The sequence below is a fragment of the Meriones unguiculatus genome, chromosome 16, assembly GCF_030254825.1.
Source record: "Meriones unguiculatus strain TT.TT164.6M chromosome 16, Bangor_MerUng_6.1, whole genome shotgun sequence".
NCBI lineage: Eukaryota > Metazoa > Chordata > Mammalia > Rodentia > Muridae > Meriones > Meriones unguiculatus.
The window spans coordinates 12,425,999-12,453,740 of NC_083363.1; the positions used below are offsets into that span (position 1 = coordinate 12,425,999).

The window sequence follows — 27,742 nt, forward strand, 5'->3', positions numbered from 1 at the left end:
AGAAGTCCATCGTGTTGAGAAGCATCTTCTCTTTACCACGTGTACACAGAGCTGTTTCATACCATTTTATTTTATTTTACTTCGGTACTCAAAAAGATTTCCCACTTAAAGTCAAAATCCGCACGTCACGATCGTCCTCTGGCCGTCCCTCCATCACTGTACATCCTGGAAAAGGTGCCCCAATTTTGGGGGTGGGATGGTGGCTTTTAATTATCTACCTGACACAGTGTGGAACCACCTGGGAAGGGGGTCTCGCGGAGGCGTTATCCATATCAGGTTGGCCTCTGGGCACATCTACAGGGGAATGCCTTTATTGACTGAGTTTATGGTGGAAGACTCAGCCTGCAGATGCTAGCATCATTTCCTGGCTTTTGGACTTTGTGAGAGCAGAGGGGAATCAGACAGGCATGCGCCATCCTCTCTGCTCGTCCTTGTGGATGTGACCAGCTACTTCAAGCTCTTGCTGCCTGACTCCCTGCTCTGATGGGCTGACGCCTGGAACTGTGAGCTAAACATCAACTCTTTCCTCCTAAGTTGCTTGTCAAGGTATTTCGCTACAGCAACAGAAACTGGTACCAAGGCAGGGTGTCTTAAAGAGACACCCTCAAGTGCTTAGAATCATAATTATGACTTTGGGGTTTGCTTCCACTTCAACATTTCAAGGCTCTGTGTGATAAGGCTCCTCCATCACAGAGATGGAGTAATGCATGTAACATCGTTGAGCCAAATATTTTATTAGAAATCAATATTTTTATACACGGAATATAAAACAATATTGTAGAGGCAAAATATGAAATATGCAATGGGATGGGATTGCACCTGATCATAACATCATGTTAATATTTGCAAATTACAATAAGTTAGTCTCAAGTTTGTATGAAAGTGGAGCAATTTAAAGATGCCCATATATACTAAAAGACAGTGTTAAGGACAGAGTGGTAAGTAGTGGAGGGCGTGAGTGTGTGTGCCTATGTGCATGTGTAAGCGCAAGCATGTCTGTTTAAATGGCTTTTCATATTGCCACATGCCTGTGATTTCAACGTTTGAAGTACGGAAGCAGGAAAACAGCCTGGTTTCTCACAGTATCTCCTCCTCCACCCCGGCCCCATCTTCCCTCTCTTCCAACTTAGATTGGAAGGTCCTAGCTCCATATCCTCAGATGTGGGCACATATCATGGAGTAACTGCAGAAACCAGGAAAGTAAAAAGAGATCATTGTTGGGCTAGGGGTTGGTGAAGCGATAGAAAGACGGACATAGAGCACAAGTGATCTGTTCAGGGAGACAGGAATAAGGAGAGAGGGCTTTAATTAGGCATGGAGGAAGGGGAATGAAATACAGAAGAAGGAGGTAGAACAGTACAATAATAGGATACCTGAGAAAAGTCCTAAGGAACCATACTTTTAACTCTGTACTTAAAAGTATGTGGAATATATATTTCAGTCTCTGTGTAAATCTACATATGTGGTTTAAATGCATATTTCTTATCTGGGCTGAACATGCTTCCTCCAAATGCCAAAGATTACCTAAGAAAAATCTAACACAAGGCATGAGACACCCTCTTTTGAGTTGTTGGTCAGAGTTATCCAAGATACTTCCAAAACATGCAGCCTATTCCTACTGCCCTTGATGGGCCCCAGAGATAGAAGGTAAGTCCTGTTACCAAAGACATCATGAACATAGGACCCTGTGCTAGAATGGACTCAAATGTCTCCTTCTAGAGAACTAGCTTTCATGGTACCAGAAGGCACCATGCCAGCTTCCAGGAGAAACAACTAGCAGTCTTGCGCAGGTGTAACCCTCGCAAACTACAACCATGAGCAGCATGGAAACAACCCGAAGCTTATGACACGCACCTTGTTAGTAACCAACAGCTCTTCAAGTGGACTTCAGACTACCTCAACAAGAGGGAAATCATGTCTGGTGACATGGCCAACTAGCCAGGGAGTGAAGTGAAGTCATAGGTCTTCGAGGAGAACTCAGAGCTACGACTTACTGAACCGGTATAGTTCTTAACTACACCTCAAAGAGTCACAAATAAGAGGAGGATAGTCTTCAGCCCTCATCAAGGAAGCTTCTCCCTGAAAACATGCATACACGTAACATTGTACAGACTAAGCAGGCTATATTTAGGAATATACATCTACATACATATATATGTATGCCTGTAACAACAGTTAGTGAAAAAAGAAGCCATGGATTTGAAGTTCAAAGAATGATTATGGGAGGGCTTAAGGGAGGAAAGAGAAAGGAGACATGATATACTTATAATCTCAAAAATAATTCATTAAATGTAATCTTCTGAAGCATTCTAAACAATTTATTTTATTTGCATTTCGTTCTTGTAGGCAGATAAGTTCAATGGAAGTTCTAATAACACATACCTTCCAGAAAAATACACTCAATACTCTTGATGAGTGGGGGACTGGATAAAGGGCCCAGTGGTTAAGAGCACTTCCACGGGACCGGTATCCCCCCCAGGGCAGCTCACTGCTGCCTGAAACTTCAGCTCTAGGGAATCTGATGCACTATTCCGGCTTCCACGGGTCAGGTATAAATAAATAAAATGGTAATGTGCTTACTCTTCCTGATGGACAAATTGAAAAGCTTTTATCCAGTAATGGAGGAAAACACAAGGATTCTCAGCCCCTGTGGCTCTCTTCAAATGCATTAAGTTGCTGTTGGCCAAACTCGCAAGACAAAGAAATAAATTTTGATTTTCACTAAGGTTTGTTTTGTTTTTGTTTTTATTTTTTTGTTTGAAGTGACTTTCCTTTTTTTTTTTTTTTTTTTTGTCTCACAGGCTGAAATTTAACATAATAATTAAAATTTGAAATGATTGGCCAAGATCTAGAGGAAAACGTGTGAAATTTGCCTTATCAATATAATTATCTGGAAGGTGCATGCTGGGTTTTAGAAACAGTTATGTTTCTAAAACTTAGGCTGTAATAGGCAAAGGAAAGTTAATTTAATCAAATAGTTTAAATCACATGGTTAAGTTCTCATTGATGCTGAACACATGGCTTGTTACTGTACATACTTTCTGGAACTGATCTTTATAAGAAAAGTGAGGAACAGTGAGAAAATCTCTGTTGGAATTCTAGATGGATGCACACAGGTGGGGCGGAATTTTAATAGAGCCTTCACTTCAAGCATCTTTGCAAACTTTTAAGAGGTACTTGACAAAAGAGGGAGGTCTCTGCCATCTGTGATGATTTTTAAATGGCTTTGATACCGTTTGGTCTTTCTTCAGGGTAAAATGAGAACATGGTCGGCTGTCCTGTGTGCTCAGAAACTTAGCAGGAGCATTGAAAAACCGCTCAGTGGGGTCTCCAGGAATTAAAAAAGGTATGACACACAGACCTTCCTCCCTGCGGGAGGGAAATGTGAGGAAGCCAGTCTGCCTTCCCTGAGCCTTAAGGCACATGCAGGAGGTTTCTGCAGAGCTTTACTGTGGTGGTATTTAATTCTTTTGTGTGTGTGTGTGTGTGTGAAAGTTAAAAGTGTTGGTTTTGAGTTATTGAGTTTAGATTTCACAGTGTGCTTCTGGCCTCAGCACTAAGAGAATAATCAGCTTCACCCACACTATGGTGTAGAGAGGACAAGCCTGTGCTCACAGATCATCAACTCTTGTATTTACATTTTAATGTTTTAGGCCATCTTATTTCTTGCTTCCCAAATGTGGATTTTTTTTTTTTTTTTAATGCAAGACCTCAAAGGTAACTTAGTAAATGAAGCAGTGTAATTAACACTTGCATCGTCTAGAGGGAGGGAGCCTTCCCACTAAAGAATCCAGGTAACAGGGAGACTTTTCCATCTACACAAACAGATGGGGCAACATCCATTGTTACAAGCTACTACAAATTATCAGAACAACTTGAAAGCATAATCAATGTGCGGCACATTTGCAGATGTTCTTATATTAATGTTTCAAATTTTCGTTACCTTTAAATATTTTCTGAAAATTATTTTATAGAAATATAATTGGTCAAACTTAAGTAATACTGCCAATGTATTGTTGATGCATACTGAAACAGGTTTTTAATTGCAACATGGGGACTGATTAGTGAGGTTTCTTTCCTTTCCTTTCCTTTCCTTTCCTTTCCTTTCCTTTCCTTTCCTTTCCTTTCCTTTCCTTTCCTTTCCTTTCCTTTCCTTTTCCTTTCCTTTCCTTTCTTTTCCTTTCCTTTCTTTTTCCTTTCCTTTTTTGTTTCTCCCCACATGATGGTCAGGCTCCAAAGTCCAACTCTGTACCTGGCATCATTTCTCAAATGACGGAATCTGCATTACTTAATTCCAAACCCATAAGCTCGCATTTTATTTTAGCATGAGAAATAGATCACACATACCAAGCAGGAATGAAAAGACTTCATATATACATAGTAGGATTGAGAAGTAGACTTTAAGCTGCATAAACTATTTGGAACAGATATGGTGAGTGTAAACTGAGTTTCAGAAACAAGATCATATCTGTGCTGAATGTTCGACGAGGCTGGTTGATTAGGGCTTCATTACTGTAGAGTGTTGAGATGCTGCAGACACAGAGCCAAGTTACCTCGAACTATTATTTACGGTCCACCCGTGTGCCAGCCTTAACATTCTTTCAAATATAAAATAAATCATTTGGATTATGTTCCTACAAGGCCAATGGCTCTCAGCAATCCTTAAATCCAAAGAATGTCATCACAGTCCTAGGTTGGGGGACTACAGCAGAGAGTCCCCTGATTTGCTCTGTTTCCCAGGAAATCACCTTCCCTATCTCCCAATTAACATGCCTGCTAATTGACGGATCTTTGATTTGTTCTGTGACCATAGAGACTGATGTAACTGCTTCTTCATTTCTGTGTGTCTTTTGAGGTCACTTGAATCCACAATCTTGGATCTATGATCACTGTGTTAACAGTGAGATGGTACTTCCAATTCTGAACTAAATTTTCTAAGTTTTGCACTTTTAGCTTCTGAAATATCCCAGGAGCAGTTTCTTCCTTGCATTCTTCAACATAGCACCATAAACTCAGAAAACATCTACTTCTTCAGAGTTTTGTCCTTAACTGATTTTTTATGAGTCAATAGAGGTTTGTAAAACAAACAAACAAACAAACAAACAAGAGGGCTGGTGCTGAATAAAAATAAATGGCTTGCTATGCAAGCATGAACTCTTGTGTTCAGTTCCCAGAACCCATATTTACAAAAACTCAGCATGGTGGGGCACACTCATTTCGTGGGCATGCAGAGACAGCTAGATCCCTAGAGACTCCTGGCAGTCAGGCAAAACAGTATTAATGCATCGTAAGCTAAAGGGAGAGCCTGCCCCTTGCAAACCACATTGTGAGGTGACTAAGTAATGACACCTGAATTTGGCCTGTGGCTACTACTCACACACCTACCGATATACCCATGGACGTACATGCATGTGTGCCCTTGTAATCTGTGCGTGCATAAGTGCATATGCACACACACACACACACACACACTCATACTCATACTCATACACACAGACAAAATTCCTCCATGCTAAAAAAGTGGAGGAAAAAAAAGTCTTATAAAACTGAACTAAACTTCTTATTAGAGCCTCGAAAACTTTGTGCCTGCCACTCAAATGCCAAGACATTCCCCTAAAAACAAACTATAAATTCATAACTATCTTCCTTACGATGATATATTATCTTAGTGTTCTGAAATCTTTCAATAGTGTTATTTTTCACAAGAAAGCTTATGCAAATAAATTTAAGTAATTAGTAGATGGAATTTTTGTTTTAAAGTTTAAATCAAAATTCTCAAGAGCTGATAGAACCATGGCATTAGGCAAGTGCCTATAATCCAGTGCTGTCTGGCTGCTGTGGCCTTGGCAGTTAGTTCTATGGCAGCTGAAAGTTGGAAAGTAAGTTTGAAAAGCGTTGTCATGTAGCCAGAAACACTGAACTGACAGGTATAACCAGGGCTGGTCTAAGGGCTACCAGCCAACTTGATTTTGTTATTTGGCTCTGTGAGGTGCAGAGGAACCTACTGAATCCCATTTCCAAAGGATGATCCGGGGAGATTTTCTCAGTAGGATAATTTTCTTCCCAAGTGGTGCTATAGGTCTCATTTCTAGTGTTTCTGCATTCTGCTCCCTGTAACAGGAGCTGCTTCAATATTAAAACCTTCCATAAAGGCAAAGGACATTAAAGAGGAGGTAAAAATAACAGGGTATAGTAAGAAAAGATGTTAAACGTGAGGTGAAACAACAGGATGTTCTAAGAGCAATGAAACATTCCTACCCACAGGGAAACTCCTTAAGCCCAGGAAGTCCATGAAACTGGGTAGATTCACTAGGTCTCTTCCTCTTTAAGCATATTTGATCTAAAAATTCAAGAATATATAAATTTGGGTTACTTAAGCCATAAAGGAAGTTAGTAGAAATGCATAATCAGTAGGATTGCTGAGGGACACTGAAACTAGTGGAACTGTCTTGACGAAGCGTAGACCAGCAAAGCTGCCTGAACGAGGCTCACTGGTCTAAGGTGAGCTGCCTGGGAAGGGTGAGTAGACGTTCATTCAGGGCTACCCAGAAACAGTGTCATACAACGTGGTGCCTCCTGGTCTTGTCATCATCTAGCCTTATCCAGGGCATGCTGAGATCAACAGGTTCACTTTGAACAAATCCTGGCTTATATTTCAAAACCAAACCATGCCCTTTAAAAGTACATAAGCTTATTTTGATTAAAAGCTTTTCCAGTAAATAAGTATTTGAAAGTATTATTTCTCAATGGAAGTAAAACCAATTTTAAAACTTCTTTCATTTTTATTTCATTACCATTCTAAAGAAGAGGAATTTTAGAATACATTTCTACCAACTCCCTTTATTGCTTGAATAATCCAAATGTATATATTTCTTAGATTTTTAGACCAAATACTCTGAAATGTAATTTAAATTTGGAAAAAGCCTCTTCAGGCAATTTGAAAGGTATGAAAGTGCCTCCAATTTAAACTTTGTACTTGGATGGCAGCAGAGGTCTTGCAGTAAAGACAACTTTCTCAGAAGCGTTTGACTGCATATATTTCTATATTACCAGGCACTTATTTACTATGGAAAAAAAGACACTCAAGGTGAAAGGGTATGAAGCAAAGACTTGAGTGTCTTTGAGAGACTTCACCACTAAGATTTCATGGCAATTCATCATTGTTTACAATATTGGAAGGGAATAATATGAAAATGCAATAGCATACATATTAAGAAGCATATGTTTCAAGGAATTTTCCTACTTCATATCGGTAGGTCCAAAATTTGAAATTTAATTCCTGGGGCGACATGACTGCAGACTGTAGTCCTGGGTACAAATTTAGACAAAGTAGACAGAGAAGCAGGCAAGTTGAGATACACCCACCCTGCTGCAGAAAAGTAACCAGACTTGCACTTGAGGGATACCATTGCTGACTGGCAACCCACACAGATGGCCCCTAGCTGGTGACCAAGGTCACGTAGCCCTGCTACTAAGGAAAGACCACAAGATGTGCCAATCGTTGCCCCTCCCTAACAGGAGCAGACACTCTTCAGGTGGACGGGCCAGGACCCTTATTGCCTTGATGCCTAAAATAGACCAAGGCTTGGAGTAGGATTGGAATTTCCCCTCTTTCGGTTTTACCCTTTAAAAACCCTGTTCCCCCAGTTCTCAGGGCTGCATACCTCTCTGTTTTCACAGGGAATTTGCAGCCCGATCTTGAGCTTGTATTAAATAAACCCTCATATATTTGCAACATAATGGATTCCTGGTGGTCTTTTGGGGGTCTCGCGAACTGAGCATAAAAATATCTCAGTCAATAAAATAGTATTGATGCATTTTAAAACACATAATAAAAAAACTGAAGTAGTAATATGGTTTGTTGTATAATGATTTTATAAATCAAGATCATAAGTAAGATATAGTCTTACTAGGAGAATTTATTTTAATTGATTTTTTACTTTATTGCTTGGGAAAGACTTACTTTATTTAAAGCCTAGAAGAAAATTCAGCCCAGGGTATCTGATTTACTCCTTACTTAGATTAAAGTGAGGCAACATTAGAAGATAGATTCTGAATAATAGCAATGGTTCAACTTCACGTTCAGGACTCAGGCCCACTTCATTACTATATCCATAGCTTGAACTTGGGGTCTTATCAGTTTAGAGAAAAATACAACAGTTGGATATATATATATATATATATATATATATATATATATATATTCATTTATTTATTTATTACAGGTTACTTACTTTGTATCCCAGCTGTACCACCCTTCCTCATTCCCTCCCAATGCCACCCTCCCTTCTTCATTTCCTCCCTGTCCCTCACTAAGTCCACTGATAGGAGAGGTCCTCCTCCCCTTCCATCTGACCCTAGTTTATCAGGTCTCATCAGGACTGGCTGCAAAGTCCTCCTCTGTGGCCTAGCAAGGCTGCTTCTCCCTGGGGAGGGGTGTCAAAGAGCCAGCCACTGACTTCTTGTCAGATACAGTCCCTGTTCCCCTTACTAGGATTCCCACTTGGGTACTGAGCTGCCATGGGCTACGTCTGAACAGGGGTTCTCATGCATGGTCTGCGGTTGGAGAATGAGTCTCAGAAAAGACCCTTGTTCCCAGATATATTTGGTCCTTGTGCTGCTCTTGTCCCCTCCAGGTGTTACTATCTCCCCATTCTTTCATATGGTTCCCTGTACTCTGTCCAAAGTTTTAGTTATGAGTCTCAGCATCTTCTCTGATACACTGTTGGGTAGAGTCTTTCAGAGGTCCTCTATGGCAGGCTCTTATCCTATTCTAAGGGAGTGAAAAATTATATACGTGTGTGTGTGTGTGTGTGTGTGTGTGTGTGTGTGGTGGAAGTATTGGTGTGTTTAAAAACTCAGTTATGTTATGTAAACATTTTTGTCTTAATTCCAGGTGTGGGATAAGGGGCTGCTTTAGATTGTCTACAGAAGTAGGGTATTTGACTCCTTCAGGCTCCAGGAAGGGCATGATCTTTGCCAACTGCAGATAGTTTAATTCTGGGGATTCTAAGAGAGAATAAATGCCAGAGCCTAAGGAGGGGAGTGAGATCCAAGGAGGAAGAAAGCTGATGCTCCTTTGCTTCTCCTCATTGCTGTTGATGCAGTTTGACAACGAGAAGCCAGAGATATTCTGAAACAAAGATTGGACTTGCCCCAAGAAACCCAACGACCCTATCTAGCAAACTGTAGCTATGAGACCTAGCTAAGAGTCCCACTAACCTTCTTTTTCTCCTATCTGGTGTTGGGGTATTGGAAGAGATTGGGTAGATATACTTATTAGATAAAAGTAATCCCAATAAAATAAATTAGATTTTTAAAAAGCATGTCTGTGTGTTATATCTATACCTGCCTTAGAATATTAAGCAATTTATAATTATTTTTTTATTTTTATATATTAATCACAGTTTATTCACTTTGTATCCCAGTTGTAGCCTCCTCCCTCATTCTCTTCCAATCCCACCTTCCCTCCCTCATCTCCTCCCAATCCCTTCCCAAGTCCACTGATAGAGGAGGTCCTCCTTCCCATCCATCTGACCCTAGCTTATCAGTTCTCATCAGGACTGGCTGCATTGTCTTCCTCTGTAGGCTGCACCCCCTCTGGGGGGACAGTCAAAGAGCCTGCCACTGAATTCATGTCAGAGACAGTCCCTGTTCCCCTTACTAGGAAACCCGATTGAATATTGAACTGTCACGGGCTACATCTGACCAAGGATTCTAGGTTATATCCATGCAAGTTCCTTGGTTGCAGTACAGTATGAGAAAAGACCCCTGTACCCAGATATTTTGGTTCTGTTGCTCTCCTTTTGGAGCTCCTATCCTCTCCAGGTCCCACTATCTCCCCCTCATTCATAGGATTTCCTGCACTTTGCCCAAAGTTTGGTTAAGAGCCTCAGCATTTGCTTTGATACACTGCTAGTTAGATTCTTTCAGAGGCCCTCTGTGGTAGGCTCCTGTCCTGATTCCTGTTTTCTCCTTCTTCCAATGTCCATACCATATTTCTTTCTGAGTGAGGATTGATTATCTTACCCAGGGACCTCCTTCTTGCTTAGCTTCTTTGGGTGTACAGATTTTAGTATGTTTATCCTATATTGTAGGTCTAGTATCCACTTGTAAATGAATATATACCATATGTGTCTTTCTGCTTCTGGGTCACCTCACTCAGGATGATATATTCTAGTTCCCACCATTTACCTACAAATTTCATGGTTTCCTTGTTTTTAATTGCTGAGTAGTATTCCATTGTGTAAATGTACCACAATTTCTGTATTGATTCCTCCATTGAGGGATATCTGGGTTGTTTCCAGGTTCTAGGTATTATGAATAAAGCTGCTACGAACATGGTTGAACAAATAATCCAGTTAAAAAATGGGGTACAGAGGTAAACAGAGAATTCTCTGTAAAGGAATATCAGATGACAGAGAAACACTTAAAGAAATGCTCAACATCCTTAGTCATCAGGGAAATGCAAGTCAAAACGACCCTGAGATTTCACCTTACACATATCAGAATGGCTAAGTGACAACACATGCTGGAGAGGATATGGAGAAAGGGGAACCCTCCTCCATTGCTGGTGGGAATGTAAACTTGTACAACCACTTTGGAAATCGATCTGGAGCTTTCTCAGACAATTAGGAATAGTGCTTCCTCAAGATCCAGCTATAACACTCCTAGGCATATATCCAAAATATGCTCAAGTACACACTATTAAGCAATTTAAATGGAAGGTAAGCAAACAGCTCAGTGTCACCATTTTGATTGTAAACTCAATCTATTTTTTCTCCTATTGTTTTTATCAATAGATAAAACAATAGAAGAAAAAAAAACAAATTCTAAGTAAACACACTAATCCATTTTTTACCTTAGAGTTTTGGATGAGAAAAGCCAAAACCAACATGAATACTGCATAGTACTCATTCTACTTTTGCACATTCATGGTGTCTGTCAGAAAGTTCTCAAACATAGCCAATCCCTAAAGGCCAGAGTCTGACAATACAAGCTCTTCCACAGCTTAAGTCAGTGTCAGGCCTGGGCTTCACCCCTTCACATGTCATACAATTTGGAGAGATAGTTGAGCTTTAATGAGTTTGTAGACTCGCAGAGATGCAAGGACATAGTTAATCTAAGTATTTTCACTTTCTTGAACGTAACGGTTTTCCCATTGTACAGTAACGTTAAAATAAATAGGACTCTGTTGATCTGAGGGTGAAAGCCAAATCCTATTATTTGCATATAAATTGAGTTATTTTACCACTTTTTATTGCATTGTTCTTAAGTATAGCAAAATGATCCATGGTTCAATTATGTTTGGTTTAAAATGAAAGATTGCTTATTCAGTTTTACATATAATTATTCTGTTTGCTTTACTTATTAGCCCTAATAGCTCTAATAACTATATATAGTTTGTTGATTCTCTTCCTCAGAAGATCAACTCTTTAAAAGCATACATTGATTATTTCATTCAAAGCTTTACAGACAATTATTATTGATATAATAAATAAAAGAATAATCAATAAAATTAAGTAGTTACATTGATAACACAAAGATGTGATTGGTTGGTGGGCTCACAGCAGCAAAATTGCTAAACTAGAAGCTATTATTTATCTAGAAAAGAACATATTTGGAGGGGACTTTCAAGAAGGGGTAAAGCAAATTGTTTGGGTTTGATTGCTTACTCTGATGTCACTAAAATCCCAATACTGACCATTTTGAAGAACTTTACAAAGCTTATTTAAAAAATAAAGACGTGAATAAAATAGGCTTGTTTAAAAGAAAAAAAAAGAAAAGACAGAGAAAGCTTACCACAACTTAACACTACTTCATCTAAGCCATTGCAGAAGAATCCATTGATGCTGGCAAGGGACCAACTTGCTCACTCACTGTGCAGCACAGGGAGAACACAAAGGTTTGGGATATTGTTATGAGTTTTAATAGCAAGCAGATTGAAGCAAGATGAAAACAGAACTGTGAAGAAGAAAATGAACTCTGGAAAAAAAACAAGAGAAATAATAGAAAAGTTCATTCCAGGGTCTCTCACACAAATTAATTCACAGACCAATAACATGATGTGAACGTAATTACAGACTGCCATGAACCTCCTTTGTGTTTGTGTTTGCCGTATATGTCACCTTAACGTGAATGCCAAGTTCTTTCTCAATGCCCATTTGGCCCTTCACTATTCCACATGACCTATTTGGAAAAAGGGTCCTGGAGAGAGAGGCTAGAAAAAAAAAGAATCTAAGTGTTTCTCCTCCAGATGAATCAGTTCCTATGGACAAGAAGTATAACTCAACAAATGACAATACGCCGTTGATAAGATGAGAGTTTTTGTGTTTTCCCCTTGGCAACTTCAGTAATATATCCATTATTATGTAGTTGGGAGTGTCTTAAACATAGTCTTTGTAGGCTGGAAGGAGATGAATCACTTTGCATAAACACAGTCAGCAAATGAACACATACAGACCAATAAACAGCCTTCTCTCTCCTTTCATTCCTCCCCTCTAGTTAAATTTAATGTAAAATCACATTCAAATTGCAGTTCAGTGACACACATTATGTAGTTCTATCTTTGATATCGTGATTACCGGGCGGGTCAATGCTGTGAGAGCTAAATGGAATTGATATGAATGTTGTAAATGAAAAAGTCAACAAGAAGAGCGACCCAGTGTCTGTACCTTCACAGAAGGAGACTATGCTCATATACATTTTTTTAATGAAACATTTTTCATCATGGATACAATTTTTTTAAGCTGAAGAAACTAAGACTTTTCTCAATAAGTAGTATTTGACTTAAGAAAAATATCTAACTCCTGTTTCTAGACTTCTATACCCGAAAAGACTCTCAAAGGTTGTTAGATAATTTGGGTTATTTATGGCAGTGACCCATGTATCTTGAGTGGATCTAAGTATTGCAGATGCAATGTTTCCTTCCTTATTCTCCTTACTTTGCTAAAGCAGCTCTTCACGGACAATATGAACCTGTCAACATTTTAAAGTAATAAAAATTTATTGTCTGTAAATTATATATGCTGTGTGCACACCAGTATGTGATTTTAATTTATATATTTAACTTGATAATATAGGGGCCAAGAAGATGTCTCCTCTGATTACAGTACTAGCAATATAAACTTGATCACCTGGGTTTTATCCTAAGCACTCAGGCAAAAGTCTAGATACGGATGTAATCATAGAACTCCTCCAAGCAGATGGGATGTAGAGACAGGACACAGCCTACATTTATGCTGGAGTAAGCTGTGCTGTAGCCCAAACAAGAAGAGGAGCCTCAACAAGGTGGGAGGTGAGAACGGACTCCTGGTAGTTGTCCTTTCAGTCTGCACTTCAGGCTTGGCACAGAGGAACCCACCCTGATGCCCACACAGAAACAAACACACTCAAAATAAAAAGTCAAAAAAAGTCATAAATTTACGCTCCTCACGAGTATGACTCTTAAATGTCTGATCTATTTTGAAGACGGAAAGATGGCTTAGCAGTTGAAAACAGATGCTGTTCTTGCAAGGTCTTGGGCAACGGTTCCAAGTGCCCATATTGGGCTGCTCAAAAAAGTCTATAATGCCAGCACCTGGGTATCGAACACCCTTTTGTGGTCTCTGAAGGCACCTGAACATATGTACATATAGCTACACAGCTAAATAAAAATAAGTCTTTTAAAGAATGAAACAATTTCTATTTAAAACCATGCTGCACTTCGCTTCCCACGTGCTATTTTAGAATGTCAGGACTGTTAGCAAAATTCCCAAGATCCTGTGGAAGGAGACTGTATGGGGGAAGAGCTAGCCAGGAGTGCTTCCTGTTTTCATGGGAGTGAGCCAAACAAAAAAGTCAATTTGCAGGGAGTTTCATTTACAATTCTGGACTAGATCCAATTCTGCTAAAGTTCTGAGCCTGATGGGTAAAGTCCCTGCATTTGATCGCTCACGTTGAATGGTTTCTTCTCTTCCATGAGGTGAGCTGTATCTGATGGTTTTAAGAAACCAACAAAGTCACTTGACTAACCTGGACATATCAACAGCTGCTCCATGGACTCTGCAGATGGATCTAAGCTGCTTCCCTTGATGGTGCTAAAGATCTTCTCAGGTTGGTGTTTTCATCACATACCTGCCTGGATTAGTTAAACGCTTCTTCAGTTCTTTCTAGAAAACCCTAGGCTCAGTTTATCACTGAATCTTAAGGGATTGCTCTCACATTCTGAATATGTGTGATTTGGAAATAATACCACTCATATTCTAGTCTGACTAGAATTAGTTTTATATTTGTATTCATTAGTTTTATGTTCTTAATTAAAATATTATTACATCACTTCTCTCCTTACCTTTTTCCCTCCAGAGCCCCCATGTCCCCTTCTCTCCAACCCCTTCCATCCACCCAGCTCTCAAACTGATAACCTCATTTTCTTTGATTATTATACTGATTTGAATCTTTTTAATTGCATCTTGAGGTACAATTCCAACATGGACCGTCTTGTTAAATGTTCCATGAGATGAGTTTACAAGCTGTGTTACTAGTGATGATTTACTTCACGGAGCCCTGTATATTAGCATAAATCCATACTGGAAAATGCTCCAGTTATGAGTAACATGCACCAGTGACCTGATTCGTTGAAGAATTGATGACTCTCAAAATTTGATACCTCCCATATTTTTACTATTACAACAGTTAATTGTCAGTAAAATAAAATTGAAGAGTAATGATCCTTGATGTAGACAGATGTCTGTGCAGCAACAGTTATCCTGCCCAGGCCTAAGCGTGGTTTCTTCATACGTGTGTGGAGAACAACACATGCCTGCTTGTGTGGAATTCTTTAGGGTGGCGAGTGTCCCAGTCAGGGTTTCTATTTCTGTAATAAACCACCATTACCTCAAACAAATTGGGGAGGGAAGGATTTATTTCATCTTACAAGTTATACACCACTATCAAAGGAAGCCAAGGCAAGGGTGCCAAGAGCATGGAGGCAGGAACCAAAGCAGAGGAGCAAGGAGGAGTGCTGCTTGCTATGTTCCTTCACACGGCTTGCTCTTGCTTAGTAACCTTATATATACAGCCCAGGCCCATCTGCCAGGGGTGGGACCACCCATAGTATCATGAATCAGCTTTCCCATATCAACAATCAGGAAAATACCACACAGGCCCTTTCAAAGCCAGTCTAGTGGAGACAATTTCTGAACTGTGACTCTCTTTTCCTAGGCATATCTAGGTTTGGGTCAAGTTGAGAAAAACTAACCAGCACGGTGGTTAATCTGATTTACGAATAATAGATCACTGCACACCGTTTGTATTCGGGTTACTGTTAAAAATAATGATGATTGAATAAAAGAGAATTCTAAATTTGTTCATTACCTATCATCATGAATGGACATAGAAAATTGCTCTGATAATTTCAGGAGGCAAATGAGTCAAATTAGATTAGAAAATGTTTCAGTGCTGTAAATGCACTGAGTGAATACTTATGAGTTTTAAAGATTTTATTTATTTACTTTTTCTGTGTGTGTGTGTGTGTGTGTGTGTGTGTGTGTGTGCTCCATGTATATACAGATGCTCACAGAGGCCAGAAGAGGGCATTGCATCCACAGGAACTGAAGTGGCAAGTGATGTGAGTACTGGAAATCAAACTCGGGTTCTCTGCAAGAGTAGCAGGTGTTCCTAGCCACCGAGCCATCTCTTCACTCTCCTTACTGTATTTATAATAGAAAATGATATTGAATGATGTCCTACTTACTAAGAAGATGAACGTCCAAAGTTTTCAAGGCACTTCTACAGGGAAGGCAGAGCATAGTTTACTCAAGGTACAAAGCACTCAGTGTTTTGAAATGAAACTCATTGTGCAAAGTTCATACGATGTTTATGTCTTTATTAAATGACTGATAAAAATGGAATAGTTCCTTGTAAAAGAAATCATCTTTCTAAAACTCTTTTGACTGAGAGAATATATATATATATATATATATATATATATATATATATATATAATCAAACAAAGGCTCATATATTCAACAGTACACTCAGCATTGAAAGCAGACTCGAGGCTAGGCAGTAAGAACCCACATTGAAAATATAAATATCAATTATAATTATCCATTTGTAAAGAATTTCAAAGTTAAAACTTCACTGCCTATGAGCAAGTGAGTCTGAAACACGATAAAACTTTGAACAAGTGCAACACAAGAAAGGAATCATCTCATTGCTGAATATACTTAAATAGCATGGTAGAGTTAGTAGCATGCTGGAAATACTCTAGAACTATTTGCAGCCAGTCCTGAAGATACCTGATAAAACAGGGTCAGATGAAAGGGGAGGAGGTCCTCCCCAATCAGTGGACTTGGAAAAGGGCAGGGAGGAGATGAGGGAGGGAGGGTGGGATTGGGAGGGAATGAGGGAGCGGGATACAGCTGGGATACAGAGTTAATAAAATGTAACTAATAAACAAAAGAAGAAAAAAAATAAGTATGTCACGGTGCTAAATATTTAGGTGGGTAGCTAAAATCACAACATGAGCAAAGCACATGTGTTAAAAATATAGACAATTTAATGGGTTGTATAATAACACAAAAATCTGTGAATGACAGCAGTGAAGTGAACGCTACATGGAATCTCACTGATGAATATAAAGATGGAAAGAAGGTTGGAGGGAAGTGTTGGGCTTTGTGTTGTACCTCGCTCATTGGGGAAAAAACGTACATTAGATGAATGATATGGTATATCTGACTGTTAGAGGTTCTCGGTTTAAGGAAGATGAGAGTATTCAAGGAGACTCTGGGATAGGAAGGAGGCAGCCCACCCTGACCGATGCCTTTGGGGTTAACCAGCAAATATCTGTACACTTCTGTCATTATTTAGCATGCTGTGGCTAGCCTAACACGCCTGTCCACTTCTCAACACTACTTTACAACACTAGCTCAAGTTATCTGCACCTACAGTTGTTCTGTATCTCTGAAAAAAAATCTAACCTGAGTAAAACACAACCTAATTTTCATATATATATATGAAAATTATATATATATATATATATATATATATATATATATATATACTGTGAAACAACGCCTCCTATGAAAAGGATGAAGGAGGTAAGGAGGGAGAAACACTGTCGGTCGAAAGCGATTGAAGGATGTAGTCAGCTTGACATCCACACATCACAATATAGAGAAATACACCCCTAACACCAGAAGATTCACGGGTAATTGAAAATTATAAGCTTCTTACATGCCACTGGTTACTGGACCGTTTTCCTAGTCCACTTAGACCATCAGGTTGCCTGGAAAACATTGGGATGCATTCGTTGCAAAAGTAATGCTCACTCTCAGGAGCAGGAACAAATTTTAGCCTGTAAGGAATAAGGCATCTGGGCCTGAGAATCAGTTGTATTTGAGCTGGGTCACGAGAATGTTCTGGCTTCCATACAACTTGCAGAAATGAAAGTGAGCCTGTAGGCTTCAGATCCAGCAGTTTGCTTAAGACTGTAAGAGCTGCGACCTGGGACTGTGAACAGGGACCAAGCAGAAGCTTGGTGTTTCTCAGCCTACAACATGTGTGCTGAGAAAAATCAGGGTGAGGAAGAGTCATGCATGCAAACATTCTGAGAAGGGAGACAAATGAAGGTGACGCCAGCAGTGGGCAGGGCTTTTGGTCTTACAGCTCATCTGGATCTGAGACTTCGCAGAAGGCTCACTGCACTCAAGTTTGTTACTGTCAAGAACAGCATCACTCTAATCTTTAACCTTTTTCTAGTAGTTTTGGGGTCCTTACATTTTTTTTTGGACATTATTGTAGCTGAGACTACAGCTAATGAGTGAATGAGAACAGGTCTTTGTGGCAGAGGCAGGTGAATATGAAGGTGATAACACATGCCCCATGCATACGTCACAGCCAGGGGAACATCGTTGCAGTGTGGGAGAGTATTGTACCCTAACCAATATGGAAAAGCAGGCTCTCTCCCTGTGGATGGCATGGGCCATTGGCACAAGCAAAGTCATATCCCATGAAAGAGAAGGTAATGGGAGCAAGGCCTAATGCCACACACCCTCTATTGTATTTTGGGGTTTTAGGCATGTCATATTAAACTATCATATTCCTTTACCCAATGTAGATAGGCACATCTTTTTTTGGGGGGTGGGGGATAAGATAAGCCAGCTGAAGGGGTCAATGAAAGACTGAACTGTGTTTAATCTGAGACTGAAACCCTTTCAGTTAGCTAGTTAAATAATTAGAGTGGCTTATCTATATGTGTATATATATATATATATATATAATTTTTCAAGTTCCCTGCAGCTCTAAGGTTTAATTTTATCAACAAGCTACTGTGATTTACTTGGGACAATATGTAACATCAAAAGAGATAGTGTGATCAGAGAGGAAACATGGGAGAATTCAAAGCTCCAGGAAATGGCATTGAAAAGGGGTGCAGGAAATACAATATGGAAAAGATTGCACACAAAACACCCCAGAAATAAAAAGAAAGAGGAAGAGAACAAACCAGTATATAAGAGAAAACTAATGCTATGGAAATAAATGGATCTGGAACATCCCACTATGGATGAGGGAGATCTAAAGAAAGAAAGAAAAAAAAAAGATAAATTGGGAGTGAACAAATTATAAAAGAAGATTTACCTCATTTAAAAAAAAATAAAGATCACATTTTAAAAATTGAATTTCCAGAGAAACTTAATGAGAAGCATTATGAAAGCCATCTCTTCCTGGAATTGTAAATGTTAATGGCAAAGAAATGCATAAGGTAGGAAGTGGAAAAAAAAAAAAAAAACAGCAAAAGAAACAAGAATTATATAAACCCAGAATGGTCAATATCATTAAACCCTGGAGTAGATTAGACAGCCATCTGCAGGGGGTGGAGGAGTCAGCTTAAAAATCACCATAGACAAACATTGACTGGACAAAGACATAGAAAGTAAAACATTCTTTACTTTTCTTTTTTAATTATTTAGTTTTTCATTAATTACAGTTTATTCACTTTGTATCCCAGCTGTAGCTCCCTCCCTCATTCCCTCCCATGCCCCTCTCCCAGTACACTGATAGGGAGGTCCTCTTCCCCTTCCCTCTGACCCTAGCTTATCAGGTCTCATCAGAAGTGGCTGCATTGTCTCCCTCTGTGGCCAGGTAAGGCTGTTCCTCTCTCAGGGGGAGGTGATCAAAGAGCCAGCCACTGACTTCATGTCAGAGACAGTTCCTGTTCCCATTACTAGGAAACCCGCTTGGACACTGAACTGCCAAGAGCTACATCTGAGCAGGGGTTCTAGGTTATCTCCATGAATGGTCCTTGGTTGGATCATCAGTCTCAGAAAAGACCCCGGGGCACAGATATTTTGGTTGTGTTGCTCTCCTTGTGGTGCTCCTGTTCCCGTCAGGCCTTTCTATCTTCCCCTGCTTTCCTAAGATTTCCTGCACTCAGCCCAAAGTTTGGCTATGAGTTTCAGCATTGCTCTTTGATACCCTGATCAGTAAAGTCTTTCAGATGCCTTTTGTGATAGTCTCCTGTAATGTTCCCTGTTGTCTCCCACTTCTGATGTCTATCCTGTTTGCTTTTTTGAGTAAGGATTGATCATCTTACCCAGGGTCCTCCTTCTTGCTTTGTTCTTTAGGTGTACATATTTTAGTATGTTTATCCTATATTATAGGTCTAATATCCATTTATAAGTGAGTATATAGTCTGTGTGTCTTTCTGCTTCTGGGATACTTCACTCAGGGTGATTTTTTCTAGTTCCCACCATTTGCCTGCAAATTTCATAATTTCCCTGTTTTTAATTTCTGAGTAGTATTCTATTGTGTAAATGTACCACAATTTCTGCATCCATTCGTTCATTAAGGGACATCTGGGATTCTTTTCTAAGTAGTCAATATGAGGACAGAAAACTACCGAGACTTCATAAAAATTAGAAGGTCCAAAAACAAGTACACAAAAGGAGAAATTTAACAGCCACTGGTTGTAATAGAATTTACTACTTAATAGATGTTGTGGTAAAGTCTTTCAGGCATGATGTAATTGATCTTTGAGTCATTGTATGAGGGAGACAACTGTACCTTGATTTCTATCCTAGTATTCACAACAATGATTTAAGACATTGAGTGACTAGGACTTGGGCAGTTATTAGTTGATTCTCTGTGCGTGTGTGTGTGCAAATGTACATGCATAAATTTCTTTTTGAAAGCACAAGATCATTAATGAAAATACAGTTAAGTTTTGAAGGTTGTATTTTTTCATTATATAAAATTATAGGTAAACATCTCCTTAAGAGTGTAAATGCAATCACCCTTATTTATAATGTCAAAATATGATGGAAAGACAGTGATATCAAGAGAGCTCTAGGTAACTTCTGACAAGGGATTTCATGGAGAAGCAAACCCTTTGCTCTGGGGGTTGGTCTACTGTTATGCATTCAAATGCGAAATACTGGCACCCAAGATCTGGTTGCCACCCAGACTAGCACATTCTCAGGTACAAATAATGTTGTTTAAACCTTGCTCCACAATTTAAAATTGGTTGGTTAATAAACTAGCTAGAAGACTGTTACTGGTCAGAAGAGAAGTAGGCTAAGCTTAGCTTCCCAAGCCTAGGGTCAGATGGGGACCATGAGGAGGAGGAGAAGCAGGAGAGGAAGCTGAAGACAAAGAAGTTGCCATGGGGCAGTAAGGACCATAAACATGTGGCCAGATGGACCAGAAGCAGCTCAGGCAGAAGTATGGCAAGTAATTTAGGGTGTATAGCCGGGGAATAGCAAAATAGATTAGAGAGTTGATATCTGCCCCGTTATGGTGCTTTATAATGTTTTTTAATTCTAAAAGGTCTCTGTCTTGATTGTTTGGGACCTAATTGGGGTAGAATTCCTCCAGAGTCTAATATCCCTTCAACAACTGTTTGAAAACCATACATCAGAGGTTCTGTTGTTCCCTGTCACAGAACACTCTCTCCTGACAGCATCATATACTGACCCTGGAAGATGCTTGTAGAGCATTCAATACTTAGCTTTCTGCTCATATAGCATTCCTCTAGTAAATTATCTATGAATGGCTTGGCAGCCACGTCTACTGAGCACACGATACTCACAAAATTTGGATTCAGATAATTTTGAGTTTGTCTTCCTTTCACAGAGACATGGTCCCCCTTACCAGAAAGTTGATACTAAGCAGTAGAGGGTAGGGTAACACACCACATTGTTAAAGGAAAATAAAGGGCATTCACAAGTAGGGACTCACAGGAAATTCATAATACATTTATGGGGCATATACGGCAAGTGTGGGGCAAAGTTCAGATTGGCCATGCTGCCCTAAAAAGAAGACTTCACTTCATGATTCTGCAAGCCTCACATGATGGTTGAGGTAAATAGAGCTGAACAGAGAAGTCAATTTTTTGAGCAACTTGAGCCAATTTGAAGGTAATATTGGTAAGCTATACTTAAAAGCAAAGAGTTTAAGAAAATGTAAAATAAAATACTTAATCAAGAGATATTTTTATTGACCTAAAAAATACCTAAAACTATTCTAAAATTTATATAACTGCCCTTGAATTATTTATGTTGCACTTTATAATAAAAGCAGTGATTTAGTGAACTTAATTCATGTGATAAAACCCAGACAAGGAATGGACAACTAGAAACCAAATTCCACAAAGAAAATAAAAAAAATCATACCTAAATGAGGCAAACAATATAGCAAGATGTTATTTTAAAAATTCATAGAAATGAAAACAGCCAGTAGAGGCAGTTTTTGTGTATGGCTAATGTCCTTTGGGCTTGCTGGTAAGAAGTAAGAAATTTTCAGTATTCTAAAAAGTTCTGAAAGTATCTCTTCCAAGCACTGATTAAAAGAACAGAATACCAAATGGAGCCAACAAATTTCTTTTGCATTTACTGGCTACTGAGAATACTAGGCACTTTCTTGTCTCAATCATTCTGTAACTATCCTGCATTGGCCTATCTATACATATTCATCACTCTGACAGCAGAATCAGGAATAAATATGCAGATAAGAAAACAGAATTTCATCCCTTTATCTTTTAAATATGGGACACACATAAAAATAGATACAGTAGGTTATTAGAATGAACAATAAAAATAAGCAGAGTGCATCCTTTCTTATCCTGATAAGGCAGAGCAAAGACAGGAACTGCCTTCAGCTTGTGTGTGTCCATGGCTTCTCATTCTTCTCCTGAAAGCCAGCACTCAGTGCTGAGCATTTTCCCTGTACCTTTTATTGCACGTCTGTGGATTGCCCATTCCACTACACCATTCAAGCAGTGGGAAATTGTGATATTGGAGCTCACAGCTGGAAGCTTCTAAAAGATGGACATTGAGTCTTGAGCTGACTGTCAAGCCATCCTTTTTGAATATCGTGGCAGTGACCTAAGAGGCCAGAACAGGTTCAAGATCTGAGTAATTTCAGTATCAGCATAGTTTCATAACTGTTGATCTAAAATGAATACCATAGAGAGGAGAGCTTTGCTTCTAAGCATTGCTTTGCATGGTCCGGAATTATTAGTTAACTTCTCTCTCTCTCTCTCTCTCTCTCTCTCTCTCTCTCTCTCTCTCTCTGTGTGTGTGTGTGTGTATATGTGTGTGTTAACTGAAAGGTGTTTTTGTTCTGTTTTGCCATTCACTAACTCTAGGATAAAAAGAATATTTAGTCTTTATTGTTTTGAGGTAAATATAATGATAAATTAAACAAAGTAAAGGATTTAATATATATATACATATATATTATATATATATGATTTTGTAAAATCATAGGTAGCATTGGTGATAAATAAACCCTAATATATATATAACAGCAGAGAACATTATTTTAAAGGAAATAAAACAACTGGAATGATGCAAATGAGTTATTTTTTATTTAACTTCGAAGGCAACGTTTCTATATTCATTTAGAGATAGAATCATAAAGCATTCACGTCTAATTTCATTCCCTCTCCAAATCCACAGGCGAACAGAAGAGAAACAGCTGAGAAATTCAAAACTTGAGAAGATTCTAAATTCTTCTGTCCAGATGTCTACTTTTTTCCCAACGTTCTTTTGAGAACTAGCTCACAATAGCACAACTGAAATACTGAACCACAATGCTTCTTCCTTGATTTATTTAGAGAAGCAACCGGCTTCCCATGCAAAAGGGAAACTCAATTGCCTAGATTCAATTTTCATGTATAATGAAACCTATCACCTCAATAAGACCTCTCTAAAGCCTTCCTCTCCTTCAACCTTCTGGAACACTGGGGCCTGAAATGTGGTATTTCAGATTTGCTCTTTCCTTTCTTTTCTTTTTAACAAGTACTCCAGCAGGAAACAGAAAACTGTGGCAAAATGAATCTCTCCAAATATGGAAGGAGACACAGATTAGTGGATGTGTACTGCCAAATGTTTTATCTTAAAGCTTTTGTACTTATGATATATAAACATATACAAAAATATACCATTAACTTAGAGTAATGGAATATACAAGTTTGTTTTCATAAAGGTCAACATTTTCTCAGTTCAGGCAAAAATTAAATATTGAGATTTAAGACCTTTACAGATATGACTTTTAGACTCAACACACCACACACTGTGATTTTAGACTATTTTTCATAGCACTGTAAAAATTCATAATACAGCTTCTTTCTTTTCTTTTTTGATAACTGAAGATAGACAAACAAATATCAGGTATACACACACATTATAGAATAATGATAGACAGTTGATAAATGTTTTAAGAAAATAATCTTGTTAGAGAGGCACATTATACGGACAGACAATGATAAATGATGGATTAATAAATAGATGATTTTTAGATGGTAGAGAGATGACATATATGTAACAAATGACAAATGGTACATAGAAAGATAGATGGTAATTAAATTATTGGTGGATGAATAGATAGATGATAGATACATAGATGAGTATTGACAGTGGATAAATGATAGGCCGATGATGGATGACAATACACACAGTAGATACATGACATGCCACTGGAAAGCCTTGTAAACATTTTTACATTGCTTTGCACAACTGATATTGAGAAGAACAATAGGAGCAGACATGGTTCTTGACTGGCTTTTCAGCGTTATAATCAGACAGCAATCACCAATATTTAACAACACACCACACAAAGATACAGCTTAAATTTAAAAAGGAATGAGGTTTGAAATTTTCACCTAAACATAAAATAAAGCCAACCCTACCTTTTTGTAGAGCTTGATGGTGCATTCAGGGCATGGCAGTGCAAGTTCCTGTAAACAGAAGGGACCACTGAGTCAAAGGCATTTGCAAACTGGAAGAACTATGAAATAAAAGGACAGACTGCTGACTCTTAAATAATTCTCTTTTTTTCTGGGGTTGACATATTTTTGTTATGCTATCAGATACTACAGACAGAAATTTAGTGTGTGTGTGTTTGTGTGTATGTGTGTTCGTGCATGTGTGTGAGAGAAAAAGAGAGAGAGAAAGATACTAAATGGTGTTGTTTATATTTAAACATCACATTCACTTAGTTTTTATTTTCAGTTTGCTCTTTGGTCCAGCTACGTGTTCCATTTGAAATTTAACTTTTTTCAAAAATTTCAGGAATCCCAGAAATGATTGACCATGGTTATATTTATCAAAATATTTTTTTTTAGGACTGGGAAGTAAGTAGGCCTGAATATTATATTAGCCATACATGAGTAATAAAATAACTTACAAAAAAATTCCGTATTCCTACAAACACACATAATATGGTTTGTTAAAATGCAAGGGTGATGTATTTCAGACCGTAATGTCTTGAAAAAAATAGAAATAAATTTTGATTCAAGTAACAGATATGTCAATTACTTTATTACATTTTCACACCTTTTCATGATTTTTATTTATTATTTTTGTTACATGTATGTGCATGTGTGTCTGTAAATGTGTGCACACAAATGAGTTGCCAGCAGAGACCAGAGGCATCACATCCCCTCGAGCTGGAGTTAGAAGCAGTTATGAGATGCTTGATACAGGACCTGGGAACCAAACATGTGACATCTTCAAGAGTAGCACATGTTCTTAAGCACTGAGCCTTTTCTCCAGTCCTCTGTTTCATGTGTTCAAAAGCACACACACACACACACACACACACACACACACACACACAGTGTCAACTAACACTGCTCAAGTCCTAATCACTCAAAGTCTTAAATGTTGTGAATACTAGGATAGAAATCAAGGTACAATTGTTTCCCCCATGCAATGACTCAAAAAGATGAGTTAATGTTATTGAGAAGAGATGAAGTCTCTCGTATCAGTCTTTGTATTTTCCAGTGATTTCAGCGACATGTTCCATCTCTCAATTGTCAGAAAAAAATAAGTCTGGCTCTCTCTCTCTACAGGACAAATTGTATCACATGTTCATTCTCATTGTAGATCGAATTATAGCCTCGGTAGAACTGGGACTTTTGAAAGAATATAAAAATGATATTAAACGGGCAGACCCAGTTTGCTGATATTTGCTGATGTTAACATGAAAGCAAAGTTGCTCATGCTGGAGGGAGGATGTGTGGAGACTGATCTCCTGTTTGAGGACAGAAAAGAATTTTCCCGAAAGTCAGAGTCTTGCATAGGGCATACAGCACATTTAAGATGAAAAAAAAAAAAAAAATGGAAGAGATTGCTGTCATTAAAAGAACGATTGTCATTCAAGAAATTATTCCACAAGAAAAACTCAGCAAATGAACCTCTTGTAATTAATTTACTTGTGAACTCATGATACTCCTTTGTGGAAGGAGCTGAATATGAAGTGGAAGAGAGCTGTATCCTCACACGTTGAGATGATGCTAAAGTCTTACACTCAAATTATTTCCCATCAGATACTTGCGTGTTCATACACCTGCTGCTCTTCTTATTACACCACTCATTACAGGAACACAAAGTCAAACTGAATGTTCATCTCTGATCCACTGCTGTTTCATTTCCCCCTGAGCTACCAACAGTGACAAGAATGGACTTCTAACGTCACACAGTCACCCTGTGAGAGCTTATATTTCCACTTCAAGATTAAAAACATTTTGTGCGTTTTAATGAGATAGATAGTTGGCAGGTGTGGTAATATTTGCCTAAAACCTCCACAGAAAATACAAACGGAAGCCTGTTAAATCCTTTTCAAAGCTGAGGTTGTTGAACACACAGCTGAAATCCCAGCACTTTGGAGAGAGAAACAAGGTAAGTAAGTTTAAGCTCATTATGCCTGAGTTTAGGGAGTGGAGTGTGTGATGAAGATGTTTCTTTACTGGGGGCCCGGGGGAACAGTATCCATTAATCTTACTCAGCTGTGAGTTCTATGAGGTACAATAACATCCTGCCTGGTAAAATACGCCCAATGGAGCGATGGTGGCTCAGTGGCATGAGAGTAACCAACCACTTTCAGATTGGACATAAGGCTCTGAACCCAGAACTGGAACAGTTAGCAGGACCAAGAACATGGAAAAGTCATAGGTGAAGGTGAGAACCTACTAGTATTATCCTGTCAATGGGATATGATATTAAACCAATTCCTAACAATGCTTCATTGGATATATAGATTAATACATACCTCAAACCTCATCATAGACTCTATTTGCAGTAGATGATGATTAACACAAAGATCTTCAACTGGCCAAGGCACAGAGAATAAGTGAGTGCTAAGTGCAACACACAATTAAAGGAAGTGATGTAAACAAGCAAATAGCTGAGCAATAAATGAACGTTTCTCAATTGTTAGTTATGGAATCCTTTTGTTTTGCTTGGATATATGGGTTACTGTAAAAAAATGATCTGGAGTGTGTGTACCACAACAGACTCATTGTGCTTTTGTTTATCAGTGTTCCATGGTCCTTAGTAGCACACATTCGTCTGAGGGGTACCTTGGATGTTGTCAGGCTGGTATATTTAGCCTTTGTCAGGACATCTAGAAACATGTGGGTAAATAGATTTTTTAAAATAGTAGATGTAAGGCTAACACCTAGAAAGCATGAGTATCGAGAAATACACAATGAACATAAACAAGTAAGTGTTATGCACTATTGTGGAGTGATAGATTCCGACAGTAAAACGCGTCAAAGGCAGGGAAAATCGAGAAAGAAGTAACTTGAGATACAAAACAGCATAAACAGAGAGATAAACATGTTCTGTTTTATTTGTTTGTTTGTTTGTTTGTTAGCAAAGACAAAAAATAAATTAGTGATGTCAGGTAAAGTGATTGAAATTCCCAAAGGACCAAAGGGATTTTATTTTATTTTTAATATTTATTTATTATGCATACAGTATTCTGCCTGCATGTATGCCTAACCTGCCTAGAAGAGGGCACCAGGTCTCACTATAGATGGCTGGGGTCCACCATGTGGTTGCTGGAAATTAAACTCAGGTCCTCTTTAAGAGCAGCCAGTGCTCTTAACCTCTGAGCCGTCTCTCCAGCCCCGGAATTTTATTTTTTAGATCTACACCAAAAACATTTGATAATTTGCACTCCACTTCTGTGTTGCCTTTGACATTAAAACACACCTTCCATTTCTAAAGGCACAAATACATCTGTAGAATAAACCATCATTTTTTTTAAAACAGACATCCACAGGTAGCAACAGGGAAAATCATGGCAAGACTTAACTATCATTTTCATAATTTTATATTATTTGGAGGTTAGCCTCAATTTTAAAATTCAATTAAAAATTAAATCAAATTAACCCAAAGACACTCTCTCACTCCCAATATGGTAAAGGTCATCTCAAAACATTTCAGTATCAGGAAAACTAAATCAGTCTATC

At 38.5% G+C, this 27,742-nt stretch overlaps 1 protein-coding gene across 4 annotated transcripts in view; it reads right to left on the reverse strand.

Moving 5' to 3' along the window:
* Pcdh15 (protocadherin related 15) overlaps positions 1-27,742 on the reverse strand; it is a 1,462,904-nt gene that overhangs the window by 841,123 nt on the left and 594,039 nt on the right. For all 4 annotated transcript variants that reach the window (XM_060369368.1, XM_060369370.1, XM_060369367.1 and 1 more), the window contains exon 3: positions 24,173-24,220. The gene's annotated coding sequence lies outside the window, so the exon portion shown is untranslated. The remainder of the gene's footprint in view (positions 1-24,172; positions 24,221-27,742) is intronic.